We start from the raw sequence: 20,813 nt of genomic DNA, 5'->3' as shown, positions 1-20,813 counted from the left end.
CTCCCCGTTTGGATTTTGAATCCATTTGGTCATCCTCATTTTCGTGGTGTTTTTTGCTGCTTCACTAGGAGTTTAAAATTTCCTTCACGAAATACAAGGAGTTCAACTGAAACACAGGGCTAGAGGGAATTCTGTTAAGTGTGGTGTATCAGGGTCCGAAGACAATGCACAAACCAAGCTTCTATCCCACAGAGCTTGCCCCCTTGACCGTAGGAACCTTATTCTGAATATTGCCCTGAAACCTCTCCATATAACAAGATGCCTTTACATATAACGGTCTGATGGCTGCACCCTGTCAGTCACAAGATATTTGTAAGCACATGGCAGATCCACATGGCCCCACCACAGATGTTTTATCACACACCTGGACACCACTGCTCTAGGCCCACTACTCAGCAGGCCCCACATTACTGGCATCTCTGTTCTTCATCACTTTCATGAAACCCGTCAATCAAGGCACCTGTCTGGTACACTCAGGATCAGCAACAGGACATCCAAAGGTTCTCCATTGCCACCTGGTCATGGGAATTTCAAAGATTGCATGGTATTTATCTATCCATTTTTAAAAAATGAAGTTGGAGGCACTGTGGGTTTCCATTCATTCAGGAACCATTAAATGGTGAGAAAGATCATTTCAATGAAACCTCTGGAGAACTCTCACAATCAAGGCTTCCCAAAGAGTGGCCAAAACGTCACATGAAACCAGGCCCACTGAGGTCTACAATGTGAGGTCCATGTGTGTTTTGACTCTCAACTATGGCTGTCAGGTCTTTAAGAATAACATCATGTGATATACTGGCTGAGATTCCCAGTGTTCTGTGGAAAGTCACCCTGGGCTTCGATCTCAGTTTCCAGGGGGGACTCTCATGCGTGGCCTCGGAAAATCCCAACTCAATTCATGGAAATACTTCTCTGAGGTCTGTTCCAGAACTCAGTCTCCAAGGAAAATCACACCAGAGTTTAAGCCCAGGCGGACCCAGTCATCTCTTCCACCGCCACACAAATGACCACAAATCAAACTAAAACACTGCCACAAGGCCGTCATCTTCTTCCATATAGACAATCCTCATAACCTCTGGCTGGAGATTTCCATGAGGGGCGCAGCCTAAGAAAGTGTTTACAATAAGCTCCCTTGCCACTCATTGCCTAATATCAGGGTGGCCTGGACACCCTTCCTTTGAATCAGGAGTGATAAAATATGCCTGCCTTTAATACTGCTCAGCTTATCCACTTGGAGGCCTGCTGATGGTGGTGTATAGATTCTTTGTGTGGATTGGCGTCATGAGAAAACCCAAGCACATAATGGCTAGCCTCTGCAGGGCTTTGAAAAACTCATTTGACCCAAAGGATCCCTATTCTCACTTGATGGAGGTCAGGAAACTTACAGAGTAAGGCGAGAGACTTCATCCACAATGATTGCTTTGTTGCAATTTTGGCCTTAGATTCACATATGGGATCTTTCTTGAGATCCATCAGTCGTGAAAATCGAAGCCACAGCCTCACACAGGGCCAAGAGGCAGATTCAAACACATCCCATTGCAAAGCAATTAAGCAAAGAGCCACAAGTGATGCCCATTTGTTTGCATTTGAAAACTGTTTCTTCAGGCTTCACAAAGGGGTTTCCTTAGGCAAAGTCCTTGCTGATATCCAGGAAAACAGAGCAATAGGTAAGCAAAAGGCCCAAAGCAGGGTTTCTCCACTCAGACTTTACTGGGCCCACTGATATCTCAGTTTTCTGAGATGCACGCCATTCCTTTCAGCTATCTAGTACATGGCCATGTCACCAAGCTTGGAGGAGGTACATATCTGGGACACAAAACCATGAGCCTATTCCGAAGAGTGGCCAGAATTCAGGAAGAAAACAAGAATTTAGGAAGAGAGTAGGTTTTGCCCATGGATAAGGCAAGCTGCAGTCCATTCATAAATTGGGCAGGATGAATGCTGGAAGCTTTCTACTAGACAGGACACATCCATTGATGCATTCTCTTTTCTAATGTCTACAACCACGAACACAGTGCGATACACAGACATAGCAAAACTCGCCTTGTCAAAAGACTTGCTAGAAACCGTCCACTCCAAACCAAAAAAACCGCCTTTCCTAGCTCTTCTCAGAACATGAGACCAAACCACAAACTCACACCCACACCCACAAAGCAACCTCATTTTCGCAAAGCGGTCTGTGACTACCCGCAGTGTCCTCTGACTGGTGGGCCATACTATGTTCCCCCGAAATGGCCTGTCCTGTCTCAGATCTGGCCTCCTTGGCCAATTCTGTGAAGTTGTCAGGAGCCATGGGTGAGCCACTACCTGCTTTCTCAGGAAATACCCCCTTAAGAGCTTTTCTGTAAATTTGTCATCCTCACATCTGCAGGTACCAAGAAACACTGACTCTGTCCTTGGTAAATCCAAACAAGTGAGCCCACTGGGACTGGCACTGGGACTGCCTCTGGGTGACTGACTTCCTGGATCCCAAGTTCAGAGAGTTCCATCACCAAGGAAGTGTGGTGAGGTCACTTTCTTCAGGAACTGAATGAGGTCACTGCCTTGGAAACCACTTTGTCCTAACTGTTGTTTCCAAGGGTCCCATTAGACAGAGGCTGCCACTGCTTCCTGTGACACTTTCACAAGTTAGAATGGTATATCTATCATAGGCACCCAGGAAAAGCTCTCCACACAGGCCTGGTTTGGTCCATCGTGTCTACATTAAGAAGAGAGAGGCTCATTCAGACACATCCCTTCATCCTGACCAGGTTGTTTGCCATGGAAGATGACTTTTGCTCTCTCAGGTCCTTCCTAGCTGCCTACATCTTCTCCAGGGATCATTTCTGCATGGACCTTTGAGGTTCTCACCAGGTGGAAGATGCCCTACATTCCTGTATTGTAAGACCAACTCTGTCCCTGCTCTTCTGTAAAGTAAGATTGAGGGAGCAGTGAATGCTTGGGGTTAAGGACATGTTCGATTTGGGTTAGAAATCATTCTGCTGGATGAAGAATGTTATTGGAAAGCTGTGATATTTATAATAATATAGAGGTAAAATATATGTATGAAAACAGAAATCTAAGTAAGATTTGAAGGCCAGAAGGGCATTGGGCATTTGATTGGGATACTTAGATTTGAATTACATTCTGTACAGATGTCTCTGATAAATCCATATACAATGGCATAGGACCTTGTACCTCGGATGATTGAATGTAGAAGAGAAGATCCAGTCAAAACGGGGTAGTAGGTAGAATTAGGAACATAGTCAGTAGATATAGGAAGAAGAGTGAGTATAATATTTGGGCCTAAAGTTCTTTAGCAATAGGGTGTCTGTTAGAGAGGAAATGTAAATGTCATCACATGTGAAGAGTCAGTCACAATGATGAACTGGGGAAGATATGTAGAAAAGCAGATATGAATTTAGACATTAGGAAATCAGGCAAAGTATAAAGTGAGTGATAGGATTAGACATTTTCAACAGGGTTGAGGTTGAATATATAAACTTAGGCAGAAACAAATGTGTAGACACTAATAGAATTGACATTTGAGAGCATTAGGCAACCTAGACAAGGATGGTTTTAGTAATCGATGCTCACTTTCCATTTTGGCTTAGGTACATTCATAAGTGTGACCTTTGCATTTTGTGTCCAGAATATCACTGTGATAAAATATATATGTAGATCAGGTGACATGAGTATTTTTTCCACTATTTTTGCGAGTAATATGTTGAAGACGTATAAATTAGAATTCGGATGTACAAATAGGTGTATCCTGGGTCTATGAGTATAGAGATAATGCATGAGTAGAACATACTGTGAATAAAGAATATAACTTGTTCCAATTTAAATAATGGATTGAATTGATATCTGAAAACATATTGGAAATCATATATTGATACAGGATCATTCATTCCAACCAGTTATACATCTAATGGTAATATTAGTGTGATGGTTTACCATGAGGGGTGTGTGAGTTTTGGTTCCAAAGTGATTATGGAAATCCAAAAAAATGTGTTTGGAAAGAAGTCTCATGAAATGACCAGTCAAGAAACATGGAAAAATACATGTGTTCTGAAGCAAGATTTTATTGAAAGTGAACCAAATGCCTAGAAACTTGTAAACTTGAGGATGAAATATATATCCTATGATGTGCATCAACAGAAGAAATATTAATGTACCAGTGTTGAATACAAATAAATGTCAAAATACACATCGTGTTTCGTAGGAGTCTACTTGCATTGATGTTAAACAGGGTCAGTTACTGTAGAAATGTTAGGATTTCTATGCACCATTCACTGAAGTTAGTTTTCAGTACTAGGAAACAAATATGTATTTCAGATGGATGAATATTTCTGAAAATAATCTTGTGAAAACTTGATTATAAATCCACATACTTGAACATGAATTTAGGGAGTGTAAAATAAAACACATATATTTTATATTTTGAAAAATCTGGAGAGTGTGTGCGTGTGTGTATATACGTATGTATACATATATATATATATACACACACAAAACACAGAGAGACATTAAAAAGTAAAAATATATATGCCAATTGAAATTCATCATGAAATATATATCATCCAAAGATCCAAAAATATTTATTATACTGAATATAGATGTATGTATTATGTAGTTCAAGTAGGAAGCTCACCCATAGGTTGATTTTCAGTTCCAACAGCATTTAGGAGGAGTGATTTCTTCTCACAGTTTGTATCTGCCAAGTAAGCCACCTCACAAGAATGTAGCTGGGAAACCAGGTTGGAATCTATATGTGCATGTAAAAATACATGTGCTGAATAGGCTTCAGAGAAAGGGAGACAGGAATTCCCATATCTTTAATTTTATGAACACATGGAGAACTATTACATTGGACTAGATTCATAACATCTACCCTTTATAATGCAAAAGGCCTGTCCAACAACACACCATGCCTCTCTGAACTGCTTGTATTTCTATTCTGTTTGGGTTATTTTCTTCTATCATATTAGGATTCGTAGTCAGAGTCTAGTAGGGTATGGGTTCGTGTCAGGGATTCAGTATTTGGAATGGAAAATAGGAAAATGAATCTAATGTGTATGCAAATATGTGCTACAGAAAATCTTCCCACTGTAATCCAGAAAAATGCCTTGACAATACCCTTGCCCCAAGTAAGACGCAATTCGAGAAGAGTTAGAAAATTTTTGAATACATATGTGGAATTAAAAATGCCCAGGAGTTCACAACTTTGGAGGTGGTAGAGGACTTTCCATAAGTAAGGGACCGGATAAACACTCCACAAACATGGAGCTCTGCTGGCCTAAAGACTTCTTGAGAAACTGCCTCTGAGGTTGGGCTCTTGAAATATATGTTGTTGTCAGGAGCTTTAGCTTTTTTTGTAGTGAGACCATCAAAGCTGGGTCTTCATCTATGTGACCTGGAGGACATGGTTTCTGATTTTCCAATGAACATGAGGAGAAGTGCTTAATTCTCTCTTTGTAGGTAAACTGTTGCCACTGGGCGCTAAGTGTTTCCCCGTGGGGAGTGTGAAGCCATTTGGTCATCCTCCACTTTTCCTTGTATTTCTTGCTGCTGCACTAAGAGTTTGGTATTTGCTTCACGTAATACAAAGAGTTCAACTGGGACACAGTGCTGGAGGAAGTTCTGTCACGTGTGGTGGGTCAGGGTCCTAGAAGAATGTACCAACCATGCTTCTATCCCACAGCGCTTGGCCCCTTGCCCATAGCAACCTGATTCTGAACATTGTTCTGAAACCTCTCCATATAACAAGATGCCTTTACATATAAGGGTCTGCTGGCTTCACCATGTCAGTCACAAGACATTTGGAAGCCCATGGCAGATCCACATGGCCCCACCACAGATGTTTTATCACAGACCTGCACAACACTGATCTAGGCCGACTACTCAGCAGGCACCACCTTACTGGCATCTCTGATCTTCATCATTTTCATGAAACCTGTCAATCAAGTACACTTGTCCGATACACTCATGATGAGCAACAGGACATCCAAAGGTTCTCCAGTGCCACCTGGTCATAGGAATTTCAAAGATTGCATGGTATTTATGTAGCCGTTTTTAAAGGATAAAGTTGAAGGCACTGTGGGTTTCCATTCATTCAGCAACCATTAAATGGTGAGAAAGATCATTTCAATGAAAGCTCTGGACAACTCTCACTAACAAGGCTTCAAAAAGAGTGGCTAAAATGTCACATGAAACCAGGCTCACTGAGGTCTACAATGTGAGGTCCATGTGTGTTTTGACTATCAACTATGGCTGCCAGGTCTTTCAGAATAAAATCATGTGATATCCTGGCTGAGATTCCCAGTGTTCTTTGGAAAGTCACCCTGGGCTTCGATCTCAGTTTCCAGGGGGGACTCTCATGCATGGTGTTGAAAAATCTCAACTCAATTCATGGCAATACATCTCTGAGGTCAGTTTCAGAACTCAGTCTCCAAGGGGAATTACACCAGAGTTCAAGCCCAGGCAGACCCAGTCATCTCTTCCACTGCCACACAAATGACCACAATTCAAACCAAAACACTGCCACAAGGCCCTCATCTTCTTCCATATAGACAATCCACATAACCTCTGGCTGGAGGTTTCCATGCGTGGCACAGCCTAAGAGTGTGTACACAATAAGCTCCCTTACCCCTCATTTGCCTAATGTCAGGGTGGCCTGGACACCCTTCCTTTGAACCAGGAGTGATCAAATAGGCCTGCCTTTAATACTGCTCAGGTTCTCCACTCGGAGGCCTGCTGATGGTGGGGTATAGATTTTTTGTGTGAATTGGAGTCATGAGAAAACCCAAGCACATAATGGCTAGCCTCTGCAGGGCTTTGAAAACTCATTTGACCCAAAGGATCCCTATTCTCACTTGATGGAGGTCAGGAACCTTACAGAGGAAGGCCAGAGACTTCATCCACAATGACTGCTTTCTTACCATATTGGCTTTGGATTCACTTATGGTTTCTTTCTTGAGATCCATCAGGTGCTGACAATATAAGCCACAGCCTCACACAGGGCCAAGAGGCTGATTCAGACACATCCCTTTGCAAAGCAGTTAAGCAAAGATCCACAAGTGATGCCCATTCGTTGCATATGAAAACTGTTTTCTTCAGGCTTCACAAAGGGGTGTCCTGAGGCAAAGACCTTGCTGACATCCAGGGAAACAGAACAATAGGTAAACAAAAGGCCCAAAGCAGGGTTTCTCCACTGAGAATTTATGGAGCCCTCTAATATCTGAGTTTACTGAGATGCTCGCCATGCCTTTCAGCTATCTAATACATGGCCATGTCACCAAACTTGGAGGTGGTACATATCTTGGACACAAAACCATGAGCTTATTCTGAAGAGTGGCCAGAATTCAGGAAGAAAACAGGAATTTAGGAAGATAGTAGGTTTTTCCCATTGATAAGGCAAGCCGCAGTCCATTCATAAATTGGGCAGGATGAATGCTGGAAGCTTTCTACTAGACAGGACACATCCATTGATGCATTCTCTTTTCTAATGTCTACAACAATGGACACAGTGTGATACACAGACATAGCAACACTTGCATTGTCAAAAGACTTGCTAGAAACAGTCCACTCTAAACCAAACAAACCACCTTTCCTAGCTCTTCTCAGAACATGAGACCAAACCACAAACTCACACCCTCACCCACAAAGCCACCTCCTTCCCCCAAGGAGGTCTGTGACTACCTGCAGTGTCCTCTGACTGGTGGGCCATACTATGTTCCCCCGAAATGGCCTGTCCTGTCTCAGATCTGGCCTCCTTGGCCAATTCAAGAAACATGGAAAAATACATGTGTTCTGAAGCAGGATATCATTGAAAGTGAACTAAATGCCAAGAAATTTGTGAAATTGAGGATGAAATATATATCTTATGATGTGTGTCAACTGAAGGAATAGTAATTTACTAGTGTTGAATAAAAATAAATGTCAAAATACACATCATGTCCCATAGGAGTCTACTTGCATTGTTGTTAAACAGGGTAAGTTACTGTAGAAATGTCTGGATTTCTAGGCACCATTCACTGAAGTTAGTTTTCAGTACTAGGAAACAAATATGTATTTCAGGTGAATGAATATTTCTGAGCATAATCTTGTGAAATGTTGATTATAAATCCACATACATGAACATGAATTTAGGGAGTGAAAAATAAGACACATATATTTTATATTTTGAAAAATCTGGAGAGTGTGTGTGTATATATATACATATATATATATATATATATATACAAAAACACACACAGAGAGACATTAAAAAGTAAAAATATATATGCCAATTAAAATTCATCATGAAATATATATCATACAAAGATCCAAAAATATTTATTTTACTGAACATGGATGTATGTATCAGGTTGTTCAAGTAGGAAGCTTACCCATATGTTGATTTTCAGTTCCAACAGCATTTAGGAGGAGTGATTTCTTCTCACAGTTTGTATCTGCCAAGTCAGCCACCTCACAAGAATGTAGCTGGGAAACCAGGTAGGATTCTATATGTGCATGTAAAAATACATGTGCTGAATAGGCTGCAGAGAAAGGGAGACAGGAATTCACATATTTGTTAAGTTTAAAAACACATGAAGAACTATTACATTGAACTAGATTCATAACATCTACCCTTTATAATGCAAAAGGCCTGCACACACCATGCCTCCTCTGAACAGCTTGTTTTTATATTCTGTTTGGGTTATTTTCCTCTATAATATTAGGTTTCGTAGTCAGAGTCTTGTAGGGTATGGGTTTGTGTCAGGGATTCAGTATTTAAAATGGAAAATAGGAAAATGAATCCAATGTGTAATCAAATATGTGCTACAGAAAATCTTTCCACTGTCATCCTGAAAAATGCCTTGACAATACCCTTGCCCCAAAGAAGACGCAATTCGAGGAGAAGAGTTAGAAAGTCTTTGAATACATATGTGGAATGAAAAATGCTTAGGAGTTCACAACTTTGGAAGTGGTAGAGGAGTTTCCATAAGGAAAGGACAGGATAAACACTCCACAAACATGGAGCTCTGCTTGCCTAAAGACTTCTCGAGAAACTGCCTCTGAGGTTGGGCTCTTGAAATATATGTTGTTGTCAGGAGCTTTAGCTTCCTTTATAGTGAGACCATCAAAGCTGGGTCTGCATCTATGTGACCTGGGGGACATGGCTTCTGATTTTCCAATGAACATGAGGCAGAAGTGCTGAATTCTCTCTTTGTAGGTAAACTGTGGCCACTGGGGGCTCGGTGTCTCCCCGTGGGGACTGTGAAGCCATTTGGTCATCCCCCACTTTTCGTGGTGTTTCTTGCTGCTGCACTGGGAGTTTGGTATTTGCTTCATGAAATACAAGGAGTTCAACTGGGACACAGTGCTGGAGGGAGTTCTGTCACGTGTGGTGGGTCACGGTCCTAGAAGAGTGCACCAACCATGCTGCTATCACACAGAGCTTGGACTCTTGACCATAGCAACCTGTTTCTGAACATTTTTCTGAAACCTCTTCATATAACAAGATGCCTCTACATATAAGGGTGTGCTGGCTGCACCATGTCAGTCACAAGACATTTAAAAGCACATGGCAGATCCACATGGCCCCACCACAGATGTCTTATCACACAACTGCACACCACTGCTCTAGGCCCACTACTCAGCAGGCCCCACGTTACTGGCATCTCTGTTCTTCATCACTTTCATGAAACCCGTCAATCAAGGCACCTGTCTGGTACACTCAGGATCAGCAACAGGATATCCAAAGGTTCTCCAGTGCCACCTGGTCATGGGAATTTCAAAAATTGCCTGGTATTTATCTATCCGTTTTTAAAGGATAAAGTTGAAGGCACTGTGGGTTTCCATTCATTCAGGAACCATTAAATGGTGAGAAAGATCATTTCAATGAAAGCTCTGGCGAACTCTCACAAACAAGGCTTCCCAAAGAGTGGCCAAAACGTCACATGAAACCAGGCCCACTGAGGTCTTCAATGTGTGGTCCATGTGTGTTTTGACTCTCAACTATGGCTGCCAGGTCTTTCAGAATAAAATCATGTGATATCCTGGCTGAGATTTCCAGTGTTCTGTGGAAAGTCACCCTGGGCTTTGATCTCAGTTTCCAGGGTGGACTCTCATGCGTGGCCTCGGAAAATCTCAACTCAATTCATGGCAATACTTCTCTGAGGTAAGTTCCAGAACTCAGTTTCTAAGGGGAATCACACCACAGTTCAAGCCCAGGTGGACCCAGTCATCTCTTCCACCGCCACACAAATGACCACAATTCAAAACAAAACACTACCACAAGGCCCTCATCTTCTTCCATATAGACAATCCTCATAACCTCTGGCTGGAGGTTTCCATGAGGGGTGCAGCATAAGAAAGTGTCCACAATAAGCTCCCTTGCCCCTCATTTGCCTAATATCAGGGTGGCCTGGACACCCTTCCTTTGAATCAGGAGTGATCAAAGGGGCCTGCCTTTAATACTGCTCAGCTTCTCCAATTGGAGCCCTGTTGATGCTGGGGTATAGATTCTTTGTGTGAATTGGAGTCATGAGAAAACCCAAGCACATAATGGCTAGACTATGCAGGGCTTTGAAAAACTCATTTGTCGCAAAGGATCCCTATTCTCACTTGATGAAGGTCAGGAACCTTACAGAGGAAGGCGAGAGACTTCATCCACAATTACTGCTTTGTTTCCATATTGGCTTTGGATGCACATATGAGATCTTTCTTGAGATCCATCAGGTGCTGACAATCTAAGCCACAGGCTCACACAGGGCCAAGAGGCTGATACAGAGACATCCCTTTGCAAAGCAATTAAGCAAAGAGCCACAAGTGATGCCCATTCCTTTGCATTTGAAAACTGTTTTCTTCAGGCTTCACAAAGGGGTGTCCTAAGGCAAAGACCTTGCTGATATCCAGGGAAACAGAAAAATAGGTAAGCTAAAGGCCCAAAGCAGGGTTTCTCCACTGAGACTTTACTGGGCTCACTGATATCTGAGTTTTCTGAGATGCTCACCATTCCTTTCAGCTATCTAGTACATAGCCATGTCACCAATCTTGGAGGTGGTACATATCTTGGACACAAAACCATGAGCCTATTCTGAAGAGTGGCCAGAATCCAGGAAGAAAACAGGAATTTAGGAAGATAGTAGGTTTTGCCCATGGATAAGGCAAGCCGCAGTCCATTCATAAATTGGGCAGGATGAATGCTGGAAGCTTTCTACTAGACAGGACACATCCATTGATGCATTCTCTTTTCTAATGTCTGCAACCATGGACACAGTGCGATACACAGACATAGCAACACTCGCCTTGTCAAAAGACTTGCTAGAAACAGGCCACTCCAAACTAAACAAACTGCCTTTTCTAGCTCTTCTCAGAACATGAGACCAAACCACAAACTCACACCCACACCCACAAAGCCACCTCCTTCCCCCAAGGAGGTCTGTGACTACCCGCAGTGTCCTCTGACATTTGGGCTATACTATGTTCCCCCGAAATGGCCTGTCCTGTCTCAGATCTGGCCTCCTTGGCCAATTCTGTGATGTTGTCAGGAGCCAGGGGTGAGCCACTACCTGCTTTCTCAGGTAAGACCTCCTTCAGAGCTTTTCTGGCAATTGGCCATCCTCACATCTGTAGGTTCCAAGAAAGACTGACTCTGTCCTTGGTAAATCCAAACAAGTGAGCACACTGGGACTGGCACTGGGACTTCCTCTGGGTGCCTGGCTTCCTGGATCCCAAGTTCAGAGAGTTCCATCACCAAGGAAGTGTGGTGAGGTCACTTCCTTTAGGAACTGAATGAGGTCACTGCTTTGGAAACCACTTTGTCCTAACTGTTGCTTCCAAGGGTCCCATGAGATGGAGGCTGCCCCTGCTTCCTGTGACACTTTCACAAGTTAGAATGGTATACCAACCATAGGCACCCAGGAAAAGCTCTCCACACAGGCCTGGTTTGGTCCATCTTGTCTACATTCAGAAGAGAGAGGCTCATTCAGACACATCCCTTCATCCTGACCAGGTTGTTTGCCACGGAAGATGACTTTTGCTCTCTCAGGTCCTTCCTAGCGGCCTACATGTTGTCCAGGGATCATTTCTGCATGGACCTTTGAGGTTCTCAGCAGGTTGAAGATCCCCTACATTCCTGTATTGTAAGACCAACTCTGTCCCTGCTCTTCTGTAAAGTTAGATTGAGGGAACAGTGAATGCTTGGCGTTAAGAACATGTTGGATTTAAGTTAGAATACATTCTGCTAGATGAAGAATGGTATTGGGAACCTGTTATATTTATAATAATATAGAACTGAAATATATGTATGAAAACAAAAATCTAAGTAAGATTTGAAGGCCAGAAGGGCATTGGGCAGTTGATTTGGATACTTAGCTTTGAATTACATTCTGTACAGATGTCTCTGATAAATCCATATACAATGGCATAGGACATTGTACCTCGATTGATTGAATGTAGAAGACAAGATCCAGTCAAAAAGGGTTAGTAGGTAGGATTAGGAAGATAGTCAGTAGGTTAGGAAGAAGAGTGAGTATAATATTTGGACCAAAAGTTCTTTAGCAATAGGGTGTTTGTTAGAGAGTGAATGTAAATGTCAGCACATGTGAAGAGTCAGTCACAATGATGAACTGGGGAAGATATATAGGAAATCAGATATAAATATACACATTTGGAAATCAGGCAAAGTATAAAGTGAGTGACAGGATTAGACATTTTCAACAGGGTTGAGGCTGAATATATAATCTTAGGCAGAAACAAATGTGTACTCAACAATAGGATTAACATTTGAGAGCATTAGGAAACCTAGAAAAAGATGGTTTTAGTAATCCATGCTCACTTTCCATTTAGGCTTAGGTACAATCATAAGTGTGACATTCTCATTTTGTGTCCAGAATATCACTGTGATAAAATATATATGTAGATCAGGTGACATGAGTATTTCTTCCACTATTTTTTGGAGCAATATGTTGAAGACGTATAAATTAGAATTCGGGGCTACAAATAGGTGTACCCTGGGTCTATGAGTATAGAGATAATGCATGAATAGAACATACTTTGAATAAAGAATATAACTGGTTCCAATTTAAATAAGTGATTGAATTGATATCTAAAAACATATAGGAAAACTTATATTGATACACGATCATTCATTCCAACCAGTTATACATCTAATGGTAATATTAGGGTGAGGTTGACCATGAGGGGTGTGTGAGTTTTGGTTCCAAAGTGATTATGGAAATCCAAAATAATGTGTTTGGAAAGAAGTCTCATTAAAAGACCAGTCAAGAAACATGGAGGAATACATGTGTTCTGAAGCAAGATTTTATTGAAAGTGAACCAAATGCCTAGAAACATGTAAACTTGAGGATGAAATATATATCTTATGATGTGCATCAAGTGAAGAAATAATAATGTACCAGTGTTGAATAAAAATAAATGTCAAAATACACATCATATTTCATAGGAGTCTACTTGAATTGATGTTAAACAGGGTCAGTTACTGTAGAAATGTTAGGATTTCTATGCACCATTCACTGAAGTTAGTTTTCAGTAGTAGGAAACAAATATGTATTTCAGGTGGATGAATATTTTTGAAAATAATCTTGTGAAAAGTTGATTATAAATCCACATACATGAACATGAATTTAGGGAGTGTAAAATAAGACACATATATTTTATATTTTGAAAAATCTGGAGAGTGTGTGTGTGTGTATATATATATATATATATATATATATATATACAAAACACACACTCAGAGACATTAAAAAGTAAAAATATATATGCCAATTGAAATTAATCATGAAATATATATCATCCAAAGATAGAAAAATATTTATTTTACTGAACATGGATGTATGTATCATGTTGTTCAAGTAGGAAGCTCACCCATAGGTTGATTTTCAGTTCCAACAGCATTTAGGAGGAGTGATTTCTTCTCACAGTTTGTAAAACGCAATTCGAGGAGAAGAGTTAGAAAATCTTTGAATACATATGTGGAATGAAAAATGCTCAGGATTTCACAAGTTTGGAGGTGGTAGAGGAGTTTCCATAAGTAAGGTACAGGATAAAAACTCCACAAACATGGAGCTCTGCTGGCCTAAAGACGTCTTGAGAAACTGCCTCTGAGGTTGGGTTCTTGAAATATATGTTCTTGTGAGGAGCTTTAGCTTCCTTTGTAGTGAGACCATCAAAGCTGGGTCTGCATCTATGTAACCTGGAGGACATGGTTTCTGATTTTCCAATGAACTTGAGGAAGAAGTTCTGAATTCTCTCTTTGTAGGTAAACTGTGGCCACTGCGTGCTAAGTGTCTCCCCGTGGGGATTTTGAATTCATTTGGTCATCCTCACATTTCGTGGTGTTTATTGCTGCTGCACTAGGACTTTAAAATTTCCTTCCCGAAATACAAGGAGTTCAACTGAAACACAGGGCTAGAGGGAATTCTTTGAATTGTGGTGCGTCAGGGTCCTAGGACAATGCAGCAACCAGGCTACTATCCCACAGAGCTTGCCCACTTGACCATAGGAACCTGATTCTGAACATTGCCCTGAAACCTCTCCATATAACAAGATGCCTTTACATATAAGTGTCTGCTGGCTGCACCATGTCAGTCACAAGATATTTGGAAGCCCATGGCAGATCCACATGGCCCCACCACAGATGTTTTATCACACACCTGCACACCAATGCTCTAGGCCTACTGCTCAGCAGGCCCCACCTTACTGGCATCTCTGTTCATCATTTTCATGAAACCCATCAATCAAGACACCTGTCTGGTACACTCATGATCAGCAACAGGACATCCAAAGGTTCACCAGTGCCACCTGGTAATGGGAATTTCAAAGATTCCATGGTATTTATCTAGCCATTTTTAAAAGATGAATTTGGAGGCACTGTGCGTTTCCATTCATTCAGGAACCATTAAATGGTGAGAAAGATCATTTCAATGAAAGCTCTGGAGAACTCTCACAAACAAGGCTTCCCAAAGAGTGGCCAAAACGTCACATGAAACCAGGCCCACTGAGGTCTACAATGTGATGTCCATGTGTGTTTTGACTCTCAACTATGGCTTTCAGGTATTTAAGAATAAAATCATGTGATATCCTAGCTGAGATTCTCAGTGTTCTGTGGAAAGTCACCCTGGGCTTCGATCTCAGTTTCCAGGGGGGCTCTCATGCGTGGTCTCGGAAAATCCCAACTCAATTCATGGCAATACTTCTCTGAGGTCAGTTCCAGAACTCAGTCACCAAGGGGAATCACACCAGAGTTCAAGCCCAGGCGCACCCAGTCATCTCTTCCACTGCCACACAAATGACCACAATTCAAACCAAAACACTGCCACAAGGCCCTCATCTTCTTCCATATAGAAAATCCTCATAACCTCTGGCTGGAGGTTTCCATGAGGGGCGCAGCCTAAGACAGTGGCCACGATAAGCTCCCTTGCCCCTCATTTGCCTAATGTCAGGGTGGCCTGGACACCCTTCTTTTGAACCAGGAGTGATCAAATAGGCCTGCCTTTAATACTGCTCAGCTTCTCCACTTTGAGGCCTGCTGATGGTGGGGTATAGATTCTTTGTGTGAATTGGAGTCATGAGAAAACCCATGCACATAATGGTTAGCCTCTGCAGGGCTTTGAAGAACTTATTTGACCCAAAGGACCTGTTGAGAGCCACAGCCAAAGGGGCCCCAGCAAACTTCCAGCATCCAGCAAGCTTCAGCCTGCCAGCTGATGATTGGCTCACAGTGGCCCCAGCAACATCTAGCTGATTGGCTCCTCTGCGGTGATGTTCATTGGGCTGTTTCCCATCCCTTCCGACTGCCAGCTGATGATTGGCTCTCAGCGGCCCCAGCAACATCTAGCTGATTGGCTCCTCCACGGAGCTGCTCATTGGGGGACTTCTTTGGCTCCGCCCACGCGACCCAGCCAATCGGCCTCAAGAGCAGGAGGATTGTGGGAGGTTGAGAGGTTGGTGTGAGGAGAGGCTTGTGGAAGCCGGTGGTGGCAGTTGGGCTCTGAGGGTTTTTCCCTGAGAAGCTGATACATTGTTTGGCGTTTGTAGTTCTAAAAATAAAGTTAGTTTCTTTTTGACAAGTGGCTCCTGAATTCTGCCCAGGCAGACTGCAGCATTTGGTGGCTCGCACGGGGAGCAACTGAGGGTAAGTATACTGCTCGCCCCTGAGTGCAGGGCGAGAGGATGGATAGCCATTTTAAGTTTCCTCTTTTGGTTTGCTTCATTTTTGTTTTAACTTTCCTGTCCCTGGAGATGAGTAAGAGGGAAGAAAAACCACTCACATCTGAGGAAAAACTATTTGTGTCTGAAAAACAGATAGAGAGAAAACACGGATTCATATGTCAGGAGGATAGAAAGGCTGTTATAATGATTTTGTGTGGTTCCATTTTTATTGGATTCTGTCTTGGTTTGGTTTGGTGTTATCTTGTTGGGTTGTATTATAATAGAAATTCGGGATCAGCAATTAGTAAAAAAACAAACCGAAAGACTGTTAAGTAAATTGTTAGAGGAAGGAGGCATCTCAGTAAAATCAAGAACAGTCAGGGCATACGTTGATACAATACAAAAATGTAGCCCATGGCTTTTTAAGGAGGAGTTGTTAAATATATCACAGTGGGACCATCATGGTGAAGATTTAAAAAGAATAGAAAAGAACAACCCAGGGACTCTGCCAGTTGGCACATTGACATTGTGGGCGTTGGTATCTGGTTTGCTTAGTCCAAAGCCTTCAGTTCAGACAAAGGTAGAGGAAGAAGAAGACATATTGATTCAAGTAGAAGAGGAAGTCTCTCAAGTTAATCAGAAAGAGGAAAAGATTCAAGTAAAAGAGAAGGTCTTTCGAGATAGTGAGACTGAGGAAGGAAGTTTAGAGCAGAAAAATCTATCAGGGGAAAAGTTAAAACAGGAGACTGCTAATAAGACCTTTCTATGAGAGAGCGTAAGTGTCCAACCAACAGCACCACCTCTACAGGAGACTGCTACTAACAGCATTCTATCACCAGAGGGCGTAAGTGTTCAACCAACAGCGCCAACTCTACAGGAGACAGCTACTAACAGCACTCTATCACCAGAGGGCATAAGTGTCCAATCAACAGCACCACCTCCATATGCTAGGAGACTCCCAACCCCCGCAGTTGATAGTTGGGATCCTGAGACAGGATCTCAAGTATGCCCTGTATTTGAGGTAGGAGGGCAGTGAACTTACCAGGGTTTAAATTTCAAATCAGTGAAGGAGCTAAAAGAGGCTGTAACAACCTATGGTCCTCAAGCACCCTTCACTGTAAGCTTGGTCGAATCCATTACCAACTTAAGCATGACGCCAGCAGATTGGGCTAGTATGTGTAAAGCTGTGCTAAATGGAGGACAATACCTGTTATGGAAGGTTGCCAATGAGGAATTTTGCAAGGAGATGGCTAGTCGAAATGCAGTAGCTGGTTATCCTCAGAGAAATCTAGATACGTTGTTAGGAAACGTATGAGGATCGGCAACAACAAAATGCATATGATCCTGGTGTATATTCACAAATTGCTGTAGATGCAGTTAAGGCATGGAAGACTTTACAAGGACATGGAGGTTTACAAGGTCAATTATCTAAGATAATACAGAGAGCTAATGAACCTTACGCTGAATTTGTAGATAGGCTTATTCAAACAGCTACCAGAGTTTTTGGGAATACAGAACAAGTAATGCCATTAATAAAACAACTGGCTTATGACCAAGCGAATCGTTGGTGTAGAGATATCATTAGACCATGGAAACAGGAAGATTTAAACACATATATTAAATTATGTAGAGACATTAATGAACAAGGGCAAATTGTGGCAGCTGCAGTTAAACAGGCTTTAGATGCCAGAGACATTAATGAACAAGGGCAAATTGTGGCAGCTGCAGTAAAACAGGTTTTAGATGCCAGAGACATTAATGAACAAGGGCAAATTGTGGCAGCTGCAGTAAAACAGGCTTTAGATGCCAGGCCAAGAACATGCTACAATTGTCAACAAACAGGACATTTTAAAAGGAATTGCCCCATAGGAGGAGGGTTTAACAAAACTAGGTATCAAACAAGGAGAATACCGGGTATTTGCCCACGATGCCATAGAGGGAGACATTGGGCTAATGAATGCCGTTCTCAAACCACCATAGAGGGTACTCCATTACATTGGGCTAAGGAATGCCGTTCTCAAACCACCATAGAGGGTACTCCATTACATTGGGCTAATGAATGCCGTTCTCAAACCACCATAGAGGGTACTCCATTATCAAAAAACGAACAAGGACAAGGTGTTTATCCACAATTTCGTGGACAAAGGCATCGGGCTCCGTTGCCAAAAAATGGACAGGGGGCCCCAATGCTCCCGGGGCCCCAAACCACAAATATACGGAGCACTGGAAGAACCCAGCAACCCCAGCAACCCCATCAGGGTAGTGCCCAGCACATCAGATCCCTCATCAGACAAACCAGAGGGAGCGCAAAGTTGGACATCTGCGCCTCCACCACATCAGTACTAACTCCAGAGATGGGAGTTCAAATCATTCCCACAGGGGTAAAAGGACCTCTTCCCAAAGGAACAGTAGGCTTATTATTGGGACGCAGCTCTTCTACTCTAAAAGGACTTTTGATAAGTCCTGGGGTAATTGATTCCGATTATGAAGGTGAAATAAAAATTATAGCCAGTTCTCCAAAGGGTATATCAGTAATTTCACCAGGAGATAGAATAGCAAAGTTACTAATAATACCAAGCCTACATGATAAATTTTCCAGTCATGCTGTAGAAAGAGGTTCCAAGGGATTAGGCTCCACAGGTGTAAATTGGGCTATGCTTTCTTTAAATTTAGATTCTCGCCCCATGCTAAAACTAAATATTCAAGGACATGAATTTAATGGGCTACTGGATACAGGTGCAGACCTTAGCATCATCTCTCGTCAAGAATGACCAAAACATTGGCCATTACAACAAGCCACTCAATCGCTTCGAGGCCTAGGAGTGGCGACTAATCCCGATAGAAGTGCAATGGTATTAGATTGGAAGGATCCTGAAGGATGTGAAGGAACTATACAGCCATATGTATTGGATCATCTTCCCGCAAATTTATGGGGACGAGATGTCTTAGATCAATTAGGTTTGACATTAACAAATAATATCAATCAAAATGCACCCACTATTATGGCTAGACAAGGTTTTAGGAAAGGAAAAAGATTAGAAAAACAAGAACAATGTATAGCAGCACCAATACAAATAGATCAAGGAACAGACAGACATGGGTTGGATTTTCACAAAGGGCCACTGAGACAATAAAAATTACATGGAAATCAGAAAGACCAGTATGGGTTCCTCAGTGGCCCTTGACTAAAGAAAAGACACAAGTAGCCCATGATCTGGTCAAACAACAATTAGCGGAAGGACATATACAACCTTCTGTATCTCCCCATAATACTCCCATTTTTGTCATCAAAAAGAAATCTGGTAAATGGAGATTACTGCAAGATTTAAGAGCCATTAACAATGAAATGGTCATTATGGGACCTGCTCAATCGGGGATTCCTCAATTGTCTGCTTTGCCAAAAACTTGGTATGTTTTAGTTATAGATATTAAAGATTTTTTTTTTCAATTCCAATTCATCCTGAGGATAGTCCACGTTTTGCATTTACTATCCCTGCACTAAATCATGAAGGTCCTGATCAGAGATATGAATGGAAAGTACTCCCTCAAGGGATGGCTAACAGCCCAACTATGTGTCAAATTTATGTTAACAAAGTAATACAGCCACTTAGAAATCAAAATCCTGAACTACAAATATTTCATTATATGGATGATGTATTATTAGCACACAAAGCTAAAAACACATTGCTAGAATGTTATGCCACACTTACAAACTTATTAAAAAATTATAATCTAGAGATAGCAATAGATAAAGTACAATTAAATTTTCCAATTAATTATTTAGGAGTTCTATTATCCTCAACCATGGTCCGTCCACCAAAAATTCAAATACGAGTAGATCAACTCAAATCACTTAATGACTTTCAAAAGTTATTAGGAGATATAAATTGGATAAGGCCTTATCTAGGTATTCCAACAGGAGAATTGGGACCTTTATTTGATATCCTAAAAGGTCCATCAGATCCAAATTCACCCCGAATGTTAACGCCTGAAGCAAGAAAGGCATTAAAAATCATTGAAACATATATGGAAAATATGCATTTGGATAGAATTGATATAAGTTTGCCTTTATTATTTATTGTACTACCAACAAAAAATATTCCTACAGGAGTATTTTGGCAAGGAGGTCCATTATTATGGATACATTTATCTTATTCTCCTAACACTATTCTTACTAGATATCCCGAGGCTGTAGGACAATTAATACTCAAAGGGATAAAAACAGCAAAGGCAGTGTTTGGAATTTCTCCCCATAAAATTATTACTCCATATACTATGAATCAAATTGATGAATTAGCTAATGAGTTAAATACTTGGGCAATAATAATGTGCAAATCTAATGTTTCATTTGATAACCACTTACCATCTAATCCTTTATGGTCTTTTTGGTCATTGCATCCTGTAATTTTTCCAAAAATGACAAGAAAAACACCTATCATGAATGCTCCAAATATATTCACTGATGGGTCAAATAATGGTACAGCAGCAATAGTTACACCTGATCAAACTTTTACATTTTTAGTACCCAAACAATCAGCTCAAAAGGTAGAGCTTAATGCAGTATTACAAACTTTTGTGATGTTTAAAGATTCTGTATTTAATTTATTTTCTGATAGCCAGTATATAGTTAATGCTATAGTATCCCTTGAAGATGCTGGTAGGATTTCCCC

This window comes from Ictidomys tridecemlineatus, chromosome 11 (genome assembly GCF_052094955.1).
Source record: "Ictidomys tridecemlineatus isolate mIctTri1 chromosome 11, mIctTri1.hap1, whole genome shotgun sequence".
NCBI lineage: Eukaryota > Metazoa > Chordata > Mammalia > Rodentia > Sciuridae > Ictidomys > Ictidomys tridecemlineatus.
This window is presented reverse-complemented; position numbering follows the sequence as displayed.